The sequence below is a fragment of the Phyllostomus hastatus genome, unplaced genomic scaffold (assembly GCF_019186645.2).
Source record: "Phyllostomus hastatus isolate PE091 unplaced genomic scaffold, TTU_PhHast_1.1 phas_contig_34, whole genome shotgun sequence".
Classification (NCBI taxonomy): domain Eukaryota; kingdom Metazoa; phylum Chordata; class Mammalia; order Chiroptera; family Phyllostomidae; genus Phyllostomus; species Phyllostomus hastatus.
The window spans coordinates 55,458,196-55,470,827 of record NW_025333857.1 but is presented as its reverse complement, the minus strand read 5'-3'; positions in this window follow the sequence as shown (position 1 = coordinate 55,470,827).

Genomic DNA, 12,632 nt, shown 5'->3' with positions numbered 1-12,632 from the left:
CCAATAACCTGTTCACTGTGTGATCTTGAAGATTTTTTCTATGTTTTCTTCTAAGAGTTCTATACTTTTAGCTCTAACATTTTAGTTCTTTGACCCATTTGGGGTTCACTTTTGTTTACTGTATAAAGTAAGGATCCAGCTTCATTCTTTTGTGGATATTTAGATATTTTAATATTTTTTGTCAAAAAGACTGTCTCTTTCCCATTGAAATGTCTTGGAACTTCATCAAAAATCATTTGGCCGTATATTTGAGAGTTTATTTCTGGGCTCTCTATTCTGTTCCATTAGTCAATATGTTTGTTTTTATGCCAGTACCACATTGTTTTGATTACTGTAGATTTGAAGGAAGTGTTAGTCCTCCAACATTGTTCTTCTTTTTCATTGATTGTTTTGGCTATTTGAGGTCCCTTGAGATTCCAGATAAATTTTAGAACAGTTTTCTCTATTTCTACAAAATACATCTGGGGATTTTGATAAAGATTACAGTGCATCTATAGATTGCTTTGAAAAGTATTGACATTTTAATATTGAGTTTCAGTCTATGAACAAGGACGTGTTTCTATTTATTTGTGTATTTTAATTTTGTTAGCAATATTATGTACTTTACAATTTATAAGCTTTTCACCTCCTTGGTTAAGTTTTTGCATTGTTTATTGTTAGTGTGTAGAAACACAAGTGGTTTTCTGTGCTGATTTTTTATTATGCAACTTTGCTGAATTTATTAGTTTCAACAGTCTGTGAGTGTATGTGCATGTGTGTGATCTTTAGGATTTTGTGCAATATAATCACATTGTCTGCGAACAGGTTATTTTACTTCTTCCTTTCCTACTTTGATGTCTTTTATTTATTTTTCTTGTCAAATTACTAGACATGGCTATAGGAAGAAGAAATGAAATGATGTATGTCAATTGCCTAGAACACATAATAGTTCTTTAATAAATGTTAGTTCACTTGACTGTTCTGTTTTGTCATTCAACAACCATACATTTATCTACCTTTGTCAGTCTCTGGACAAGTTGTTAGGAATACAGAGCTAACCAAGACATAGAACTTATTCTCAAGATACTTATAATTTATGGGTTTCTGCAATATTTTCCAGTTCCAATAATCTTTTCTCATGTATTAACTTACTCAGTAAGTACTTTGGAATGTGTGTTTTAGACCAGACACAGAGCTAGGCACAAAGTTAGGTGCTGAACAGACAATGATGGTAACACCCCTTTCACCTCCAACACACACACACCCAACAGACATGGTGCTTGCCTTCATGAGCTTGCAACATAGTGGAGGAAAGAGAGAATTTATAAAAGTAAATATATAATTTTGAATACTGCCTGGTAAGAGCTATGGAAGAAATAGAGTACTACAGGAGAGAACAGTGGAAAGGAAGGGGTTGACTGGATGGTTGGAGAAAATCTCAGACAGGAGGTAGCATAAAACTAAGGTTAGAAAAAGGAGAAGGAGCAAGAATGAGAAGAGTGGAAGAAAGAGAATCTAGGCAGAGAAATAGTATGTTCAAGGTCCAAGTGGGGAGAAGACATAGTTTGTTAGAGGTCCTGAGACAATGTGGACAGAGCATTGTAGGTTATGGATGGGGTAGTTCAAAATGCTGGTATTAGAAGACAGAGGCCAAGGGAGAAATTTTGTATTCTACTTTAAGTTTAATAGGGAGGCAGGGATGGTTTTCCAGTAGGGTGTGTAATATGACATGATTTATGTTTCAGGAGGCATACTCTGGTTTTTGAACATAGGATGGATTGAGGAGGCCAAGTGGAAGTAAAGAGTTAAGATGGGAGGAACTTGTGTTAGTTCAGGGCAGAGATGACAGTAGCTTGGTCCAATATGTAGAGGCAAAGTTTTCTGGTTTGATGAATTGCAGAGATGGTGGCTCATTGAGTTCTCATCTCGTAAATAAGTATTTAGGTTAGATGGACACATGTGGGATAATCATTCCTAGAAAATCTACCTCTTGTTACTTTGGATCAGTTGTAGCCTGGTATTGGATTTGTTCTTAGATATGTCATGAAACTCTCCTTCTGCAAATCACTGAAGCTTTCTAAGATATTTCTTTCAGAACCCAAAGTAAATTCAGTCATTTGTTCAACAGGCACTGGGAATACAAGAGAAGATGAAAAAGCGAAAATCCCCATTCACATGTTTTAAGAATAAAGGACAATTAGTAAGCACTTGTACTTGTGAACCAGAATAATTTGGGGTCATATTCAAGTGCAGTCATTTACCAGCTGTGTGACCTTGGTCAAGTCACTTTATAGCTCTGTGCCTCAGCTTCCCTTTTTTGATTTATGGGGAGAATATTAAAAAACCTGACTTCCAGAGACTTGTGAAGATTAAACTCATGTCTAGGGGAGGGCTTATCAAATCGCAGGTGCTCAATAAGTGGTGACTATAAATAATAATACTATTATAATTACCAGTCTACTTGTTGACATTCTGGGCTCGGTCCCACTGAGAAAGCATAGTTCAAGTTCAAACTTTCAGAGCATGTTGAGGGACCAGGCTATTGTAAGAAGAGCTTGACCAGGGGTTAACCCAGGCTCTGATATTTCTAATCCTCATGACTTTGAGTAAATCACTTCATAACTCTCAGCTGTAATTCTCCCATCTGAAAATTGGGAACAGTAATATCCAATTCTTTGTATCATATAAGGATCAAAGAAAAAGTGGGCATGATGGTATGTAGCACAGTGCAGTGATCACGACCACAGATGGTGATGAAGCACTGGGTTCAAAGCATGACTCTTACACTTAGGAGGTGGTGAACTCGGGCCAGCTATTCAACCCCTCTGCCTCTGTTTCCTCATCTGTAATGAAGAGATTGTTGTAGCACCTACCTTGTGGTGTTGTTTGATGTTTAAATGAATTAAGATAAGTAAAACACTCAGTGGCTGGCATATACAATTACTACATAATGACTATTAATATTATCATCATAACTGCTATAATCATCCAGGCTTCTCTCTGTCAGCAAGTCTATGGACTACCTTATAAAACTCTCCCACCTAAGTGAATGAGGTCTTAAAAAAAAAGAGCGAGAAGGAGCTCTGCTCACAGCCTGAAATTCCCCTATGGGGAGTGCTTCCCCATCTCTGGCTGGTAGTGGCACCACCTGAAGGGGACACCCCCACCCCCATGGTTCCAGCAACAGGCCTGCTGGAGATCTGAACAGATGTTTCTGCTTTTCAGACCCAGGCGTTTCCTCTCTTCTAGGAGCACATGCCAGCACAGTCGATATCTGGAAACCCGCTGCTTCACAGTAGGGCTGAAGACTAAACTGGTACTTTACTAGAAAATGGTAATAAAGCAATTTGAATTGCTTTTCATCCTCCTTGCTCTTAACGGCTTTTAGGTTCATATGAGACCAATCAATTAATCCTGCTTCAGAGCTGCAAGAACAGGGTGTGTTTTAGCCTCTGAATAGCAGGTGTGCCCATAACAGAGATGTTTTCTTGTGTTGTCCCATGACGACCACCACTGTCCATGCCAGTGGTGAGCAGAGGTGCCCACTTGGGCAGGGCCTATTCTTGTAACCTGGTCAGCACCCCAGGTACTGATGAATGGCCTCTGCCTCAAAGGTGAGCCATAATGGTGATTTTGCTTTGCATGTTTTTTCCCTACACATGTGTGCTTCTTTCATTCCCGGGTTTCTGTCTGGGACAGTTAACAAGGTAGAGATGATGATTCACCTGGATGGGAACTGATGTGCAAAAAAAAACAAAACAAAAAACAATTGACCAAACAAACAACACATACATACACACCCCGCTTTTTCTTTCCTGACCAAGTCAGTACAAGGTGGTTTGTTTGAAACCCTCTTCCCTCACCAGTCCTCACCCACCCCAGCATTCCCAGGGCTGTGCCCAGCACACCGTGGCTCTCAGAATAATGGATGATGTGAATTAAAATATATATGACATGCAAACTTGGGATGAGTGAAGGTTAGGGGAGGATTCCTCCCCCCATCTCTTCATGACCATGCATTGAATTATATTCTTTCGAGAATTAATTCCTTTAAAAATATCTTAGGACCAAAAGACAAATGATTAATCCATAAATGGAAGGTAACAGATTGAAAGTGATCAATGCAAGGAGACGGACTCATTGGCTGTCCCGCAGACAAATTGGTGGTGGGACGAACTGACGTTTTTTCCTAGCTGTGGAAGCAATGTGGGATTATTTCTCTATCTCAGCTTCGGTTTTTGCCAGAAGTTGCCTCAAGACCTCAAGCACAACTTGTTTAGACATTTTCCAGTTGTAGATTTTTTCTAGGCTGTTAAAAATATTGACTTTGACAGCTTTAAAACGATGGCCTCAAAATTGGAATAATTTACATTCTGGAATTAAGATAATTCAGGCATTTCTGCTGGCAATGACAGAGCACAGGAGCCAGTTACATAAATCCCAGATTTGAGGGGGACGGAGCCATTAGCATAGATTGGTCTGCTGTGGGTATTCAGAGCACTCACCTTCCCATGTAAATGGATCTTTATGTCTCTCCCAGGCAGGCCCAGATTCTGAGCTATTTTCGGAGCTCTTTTCGGATCAGGTGATGTGGAAGAGGGTGGGTGAAGGACTTAGGCCGCTCCTGTTGCTGGCCTCTTGGTGTTCTGCAGGCGACATGGAAACCCTAAGGAAAAATTCTAGCCACCGTCTGGCTGTTGTGTGTTTACCCTAGACGTTCTCCCCTTTAAATCCTGGGTCTCAGTCCCAGGGAGGCAACATAGAAGGCATTCAGACCAGCTCAGTGGTCCTGGCCTTGGCCCAGTGTGCTGTGCCAGATTCCAAACACACCTGCTAAAGAGATTCCTTTCTCCCAGCACTCTGCTGACGTTTTCAGCTGGAACCAAAGTCCCTCTCTTGGTCTGCAGCATTCCTCTGACTGCTAACTGTATCACTTGTCCACCCTACTCCTTAGGAGCTGTTCCTTGTTCTGGTTGCATGCACCTAAATCAAAGGAAAATCTGGTCCAAATCCCCAGACTAGGCCAAGGAAATGACTGAGTGGTCATCATTTTCTTCAGGGAAACATGAAGGCAAGAGCTTCCCATTTGGAATTCCTCTTCCTCCTTCTTGGTGCCAGGCACATCCACACTTGTCATAGTTCATCTTTTCCAAATTGCTTTGTGGAGTCTTCCACATGTGACATATGAAGGAACTCAGAAAAACTAAGAGATTTGCTCTGGTCAGGTGGCTCAGTTGGTTGGAGCATCATTGCGTGCACTAAAAGTTTGCAGATTTGGTTCTGGGTCAGGACACATACCTAGGTTGCAAGTTCAATCCCCAGCTGGGGTGTGTATGGGAGGCAGCTGATTGATGTTTCTCTCTCACATCGATGTTTCTCTCTTTCCCTTCCTCTCTCTCCAAAATTAATAAAACATAACCTCGGATGAGGATTAAAAAAAGTTTTGCCCAAAGACACTTGACTTGTGACTGGGTCAGATGGACTACACCCTTGTGGTTGGATAGTTTACCTGTCACCTGGAGCACAGAGATGGATGGCTGAGTCATTCTCCTCCATGGATTTCAGGAGGTAGAAAAGACAAGGGCCTCTCTCAAGTGTGCATCATGTAGATGGGTTTGAGATCCATCAGTCACAGCATCATTGGCCCTTGGGATGTTATGTGTGGAAGGGATATTAAAAGCCATCTAATTCAGCTCTTTAAGTAATACTCAGTGCCTGAAACCCTTAAGTATATCCAAGTAGTCCTCAACTGCAGATGATTTTGAGCCTCAGAGGACATTTGGCAATATCTAGGGACATTTTTAGTTGTCACAACTTTGGTGGAGGTGCCACTGGGTAACAGAGGCCAAGATGCTTCTAAGTACCCTGTGGTAGCCACCCCTGTTCAGCACAATAAAGAATGATCTAGCTCGAAATATCAGTAGTGCCGGTTAAGAAACCTGATGTACGAGAAGGCAAGATGATAGAAACAGAGCTTTTGGAATGATCTGGACCTCATCCTTCATTGTCATAGACAGGAAATAGTGGCCCAGAATGGTGAAGTCACTTACCCTTGATTACACAGCAAAATTTTGACAGAGCTGGATCTAGAATCCGCTTGATATTAGACATATGGAATATCTATATAATAATAAAGTAAAAAATTGTTTATAAATGCACAGTAGCTACAGAAAAATGTGCAAATGATATTGACAGCTATCATCACCTGGCAGAGTCACATTTATTCTGCATCTGTAGCTGCACCATATACGAGAGGAAGATGCTGCTCAGATATAATACACATATTTAAAAAAAACTGTCAAAGTAACTGAGGTACAGAGAGGAAAATAAACCAACTCCAAAATCTCATAGCTAGTAAGTAGCAGAGCCTGGAATTGAATCCAACTCTTAAATCAAAAGCCTTTGCAATGATCAGTTCCAGCCCTGGTTATTCCCATAGTTGAAGAGGCATGGAAAAGCAACAAGTTTATGTCCTTATATTTAAGAACTGTAAGATGGTCAAGCATCTTTTACTGTATTACAGTCATTTGCATGTGATATATTTGCGGAGTCCACTGCTATGAAGGATGCTGCATGCACTCCTGCAGACACTTCTGTTGGGTGTATAAATCGCTCCAAAATTTCTGGGAGATAATTAAGCACTATGTGTGAAGAGCCACCCTTTGATACAGTGATGTTACTCATTGGAATCTGTCCTAAGAAAACAATCAGAGCTACAGATAGATTTATGTACAAAGATATTATGATAATAATAATGGCTGGGATTTATTGAGCTCATGCCATATGCCAGACTCTGTGTTAAGTGCCTTACATGCATCATCTTATTTACTCCTCATAACAACACTATGAGGGGAGTATTACTCTCATCGCCATTTATACACCGGAAGATGAGGCTTAGACAGCCTAAGTAATTTGGCCAAGGTTACTTGGCTACTACGTGATAATGGGGATTCAAAATCAGGCAGCCTGATTCACAGGGTTTCTTCATTTTAATAACTATGCAGAATTGACTCCTAGCAGCAAATCACAACTTTATTGGGAAAAATTGGAAGGAACCTGGATTGTAACACTTGTGCCTTTGCTTAGGTGCATTATGACCTGTGTTCCCTCTTTTGGTATCTTGGCCTGAAGTAACCTTGACTGTGCCTTCATTGGGTAAGAAAGACACCAGGTGGAGACGTGCTTAGGGGCTTTGTAGATAGTTCACACTTGGGCGTAATAGTATTTAGAACTTAAGTCTGGTTGTAGGGCGGAGAACGCCGCAGACTGGAAACCAAACAGAACCCAGTTTGAATCCTGGTTTGGCACATCCTAGAAGTTCAGATTTTGTTTGGTGAGCTACCTTTCTTTTGCCAAATTGGAAAGTCACATCATCCAGGCGGTGGGTTTGCTGTGTGGAAACCTTGACTTGAAGAAGAGCTTGTGGCATACAGTAGGTGCTCACTAAGAGCTAGGCGACTGGAGATAGGCAGAGGTGGAGCCCTCTACTGGCTGGGCCTCAGGGAACAAGGGTTGCTGCTAAGAGGGAAGTGGATTCCCAGCTGTTCTGGGGATGAGGAAGTGAGGAAAAGCTACCTGAGAACTCTGCATTCTTGTGGCAAGTCCTATGAGCAGCATTACAACAATGTAAATAAGATAACTGGCTGTGGGAATTTACACAAGCAGGAAAAACAGACTCTGGGAAATCCTGAGATCTGAAAGAGAGGGCTCTTTCTTCTGTGGAGCCCTGGCAGGTCTTCTGGACCCAGTCTGGCTGTGCCTTTGAGGGGAGAATCTGAGAGAGGGTTGTGTAATGAGGGAGCCTCCTCTGACATCTGCCCCAGCCTCAGACCAGACCTGCCCATCCCCAATTTCTGAGAATGGACCTTAGGATATTACCGCAGTGACTGGACTCACATTTCCTGGTCATCCCCGGAATAATTTCTGCTTCAGAGGTGACTCAGCTTGGGAAAGGCCAGAAATGGTGCCCCCTTATCACAAGGGTTTGACTCACAGAGTATGAGGGCTGGAGGAAGCCTTGGAGATAAATTGGCTCTGCCAGCTCCTCCATTTGAGACAGAAGAGAGGCTTAGAGAGGCAAAGGGGCTTTTCTAACAGCCAGCCTGCTACCAAGTGTCAGTGCCAGAATGCCATCCCAAGCACTGCTGGCTCGGAGTCTAGAGAGTTATTTTCTCCCCACACCTTAATGTTTGTTTGTAATCTTGGAGCATCTGTTTATTGAATTATATATCTTTACTTAAGCATTTAAGGAGCTTACAGACTTTTGTATGCTTACAATGTATATGGTGAACACAAAGAAATATATATCCATCCTGCCAATGAGGGCTGACCATTATTATCATTTTTATTAAGTTTATTGTGGTGACATGTGTTAATAAAATCACATAGGTCTCAAGCATGCAATGCTGTAATACATCATCTGTATACTGTGTGGTGTGACCACTACCCAGAGTTAAAACTCTTCATCGCCATGCATTTCACTCCCTTTAACTACCTCTGCCCACTCCCCTTCCCGCTGGTAACCACCATACTGTGGTCTGTGTCTACTAGTTTTTGTTTAATTGTTCTGTTTGTTCATTGGTTGCTTTCAGTTTTATGTCCCACATATAAATGAAGTCATACGATTCTTGACTTTTTCTGTCTCTCTTATTTTGCTTAGCATGATATTCTCAAGATCCATCCATGTTATCACAAATGGCACTATTTCATCCTTTTTTTTTTTTACTGCTGAGTGGTATTCCATTGTATGTAGGAACTACCTCTTCTTTGTCCAACAGTCTATCAAAGGGCATTTCTGTTGTTTCCATGTGGGCTGGCAGTTCCAGGCCAAACGTGTCTTTTGAATCCATTTCTTTCTAGATTTGACCACTTTTCTGGATCTTGATAAGTATCTAACTGGTTGTTTTACCTTTGCTAATCACTTCTTTCTTTGGACCTTTCATTAACTTTGCCAACAGAAGCATTTTTCAAGGAAATCTTTCTATGTTTCCATTGCTTACTGGGCAAACTCAAATATCTTTGGAGGACACAGTCAAGGCCTTTTATCTGAGCCCAGTGTCCCTAGCCAGGTTCCTGTCTAGCAGTTCTGCCCAGCCATGCAGGATACACTCCTGCCACACTGGACAATTCACAGTAGCTGCCTCATGTCTCCATGTCCCTTCTCCACAGTGTTCCTCTGCCTAGAAGGCCCATCTTTTGTACATCAGTCCAGAAAACTTTGGCTTATCTTTTACACACAACTCAAACACCACCTTCTTTTTGAAGCTCCCTATCATGCCTTTCCAGGCAAAACCCATTAACCTGTCTGCTCTGTTTCCCCCTTGTTCTTCTCCCTTGTTCTGCACACACTTGGATTACAGTTCTCACAATATAGAATATATTGAGATGAGTTCATTATTTGCCTGACTATCCAAGGAGGCTGTGAGTAAGCATTTTCACAGCATGAGCTACGTCTGTCTCATCCTCTCCCAAGTTCTAACATAGGGCCCAACTTAGACTAAGTGTTCAGTAGCATTTTCTGATTTAATGAGCTAATTGTTGAGTGAATGCAAATAAAATTATTTATTGCTTGTCCCGTTAAGCAAAATATCTACATAGATGTGCATCGAACTTGGAGGATATATTTGGAATGGTCTGAATTAAATTATAGCCTAGAGAAGATTTCATGTATAGAGAAAATACCAGTGATTTTAAATATAAGCCCCAAATAAAAATCACAAAGAAAGATGCTTTGAAATGCTAGTATAGAATAGAAATGGAGCTGCTTCTCATGTGGGCAACTCCACACTGCATACTCAGGGCAAATACAGCACATGTTTATATAGATAATGAAGATGTGATGATTTCCAAATGCAGTACCAGGGGAGGCCAACTAGAAGGCAATAACGTGTTTAAGTGAGTCTGATGAATGACAAAGTGTTGGTTGTAACATAATGTGCTCTAGGCAGTCACTGCAGGGAAAGCTTGTCCTTTATCAAGGACAGTTTCTTGAATGAGATAAGCCATCAGATAGATACCCCATTCACCACTACCACCAAACATGAACCAAGTATTTAATACCTCATGGCTTTAATGTAATCTAATTTACCTGTGGTGGATCTGACCGCCTGTACTTTGAACTTTCATATTTAAGACAGTAACTTTTAGAGGGATATGCAGTTCTTGAGTCAGACTATGTTCAGAGAAGAAATGAAAGCTAGAGAGTTTCAACCAGAGTTTTCTTAGAGCTTAACTGTGACCCTCAGGTGATTTAATCAATAATTAAGTCTTTCAAGTTTTTATCCTTGTTATCCACTAATATTTTATATTTGCCCATAAGAGATGTGGAAATGGGTTTAGAAGACAGAGATGAGAAATGACTCCATTGAATTTTTAAAAATGGTGATATTGAGGATATTCTCATCTCTAGGATTAGACCTATTCCAAATTTCTGGAGGATCAAACATCCAATGGATAGCATATAGATGGGCTCAAGTATGTGTGGGGAAAGATTTATACATGATGGTGGTGGTGAGTAGCAGTGGGGAATAGGGAAAAATAAAAAGGAAGGAGACCTAACGGAATCTCTAAGAAACATACTTGTACTCCATTTGGCCGACTTCCATATCAGAAAGAGCTCTAGATGGAAAATAAAAGGAGAGAATGTATTATATTATGAAACTAATGGTCCAATCTTTAATAAATTGAATGATTGCATTATAAATAATATATAACATAAAGCCAAAAATGCTTGTTCTGTAGACCTGTTTATTCAGCTGCTAAGATATATATCCTAGGCCACTTTCTCTTTTTCCCATTAAAAAAATTTATTTCATTGAAAAAAAGTACAACATCCTTCTGACATAAATTCTGATGTAATTTTTCAGAAATGTGAAACTTGATAAAAATAGAGAGCTTCTCTACAAAGACCTTACAAACCAGTTGGTTAATATTTATTTGGAAAGGAAAAACAAGGTGTAAAGCGAGACTGTGTGTGTTTGGGGTGGGGTGGAATCAGGAGGTATGGATTCTAGTTCCCTATTTTTTACTAACTGACTGTGTTACCTTGGATAAGTTCCTACTAAACCTCCCTGACCTAGACTTACCACATTTGAAAACTATGCTATTTTGACTAGAGGATGACAAAGTTCCTTTCCTGATCTCTGGTGAAAACATAAGGTAGCCCCCAAGGACTGGAAAGGCCTTCAGACTTCATCTTCTATTACCTCTTGCCCCAAATGAGCACCAGTTGCCCATTGTGTTACGTAGAGCTGTTTTTGGTGCTTTTCTTAAAAGATCACTAAGGAAAGAGATTCTACAACTTGCCTTCCTAACTCACTCCACTGTTTAGCTACCCCTCCCACCTACTGGAGCTCTTTTTACATTGAATGTTATAGAATGCTTTAAAGAATACACACACATCCACACACACACTCTCTTGACTGCGGAGGACTATTCAGAGGCAACAGGTGCAATGAGTTATAGATCTTACAAAGAACACAAAGAAACACCCAGTCAGCAGGAACAGCGGTTGCCAAGAATTTAATTCATCAGTACAAATCCAAATTTACAAAGGACTAATCCCACATAATGGATAAGGGACAAAAAAGAAGAAGGATTAATAGGGAGAAAGGGAGTTTCTGAAAATTCACCTCTCAAGTCCACTAAACTTCTAATTTGGCCTGCTTCATTTTCCTTCTTTTCCCAGAAGACCTAAATTTAGATTTCTTAAGAAAAAAGAGAGTTGGCTGTGGTGAATAGTTGCAACCTAAGAACATGGATGTGCTCATCCCCTCTGAAGTTGATTTGAATGTCCCTGGGCGTGGAATGACATTTGTGTTGGGAATGTGGGAAGATTGCAGTTGAAAATAATGAATCCCTTCCTTATGACTTGCATTGCCCTTGCAAGTCAGCACAAAAAGTCTGTTTCTTCTCAAATAAAAAGAAACCTTCCTTCCGTTAGCCATGGAAAGAATATTCTCCTGGTGACGATCCAAAATGAAAGGCTCAGTTGGCCACCCAGCAATATTCTCTTCAAGACTTACCATCAACTCTTCATTGGGTAATGATTCCTGCCCAGGTTGGAAATCATCCCTGTCCTGTTGGTTTTACAGTTTACAGTTTTCCTTTCCACCCCCACCCCACCTCCTGCCCAGCTGTACTGTGGGGATGACCTAGTTTAAGAGGAATGGAAGGAGAATGACTTCTCAGCAAATGTTCCTGCTTTGGCCTTGGGGACTTGGGTCTTTCTTTGCTTTCCCAATATTCTTTTTAGTTCCCTTTGCTGGACTTTCTTACTCTGCACCTGTCCCTAAATGCTTCTCTCCTAAAATATAGTTCCGTTCTCTACTCTTGAACTCATTCACATAGGACTTCACACATTATACCTCTGTAAATGACCTCAGATCTTTATCTCTCATTTTCATTTTTCCTTTCAACCTTCCAACTCCCTATATGAAATTGGATAATTAAACTTTGTTTGTTAGGTGTTTTGTGGCTACATCAAGTTAAACTTGTTCCCAACGGAATGTAACACATTTCTCCTTAACTAAAAACTGCTCTTTTGTCCTGTTACCTAAGGGTAAAGACCCAGGATTATATTCACTCCTACTGGGAAGACAATTTACTTCTGTTTTCTTCTTGCTTTCTTACCTTTACACTAATTCCTTCTCTCT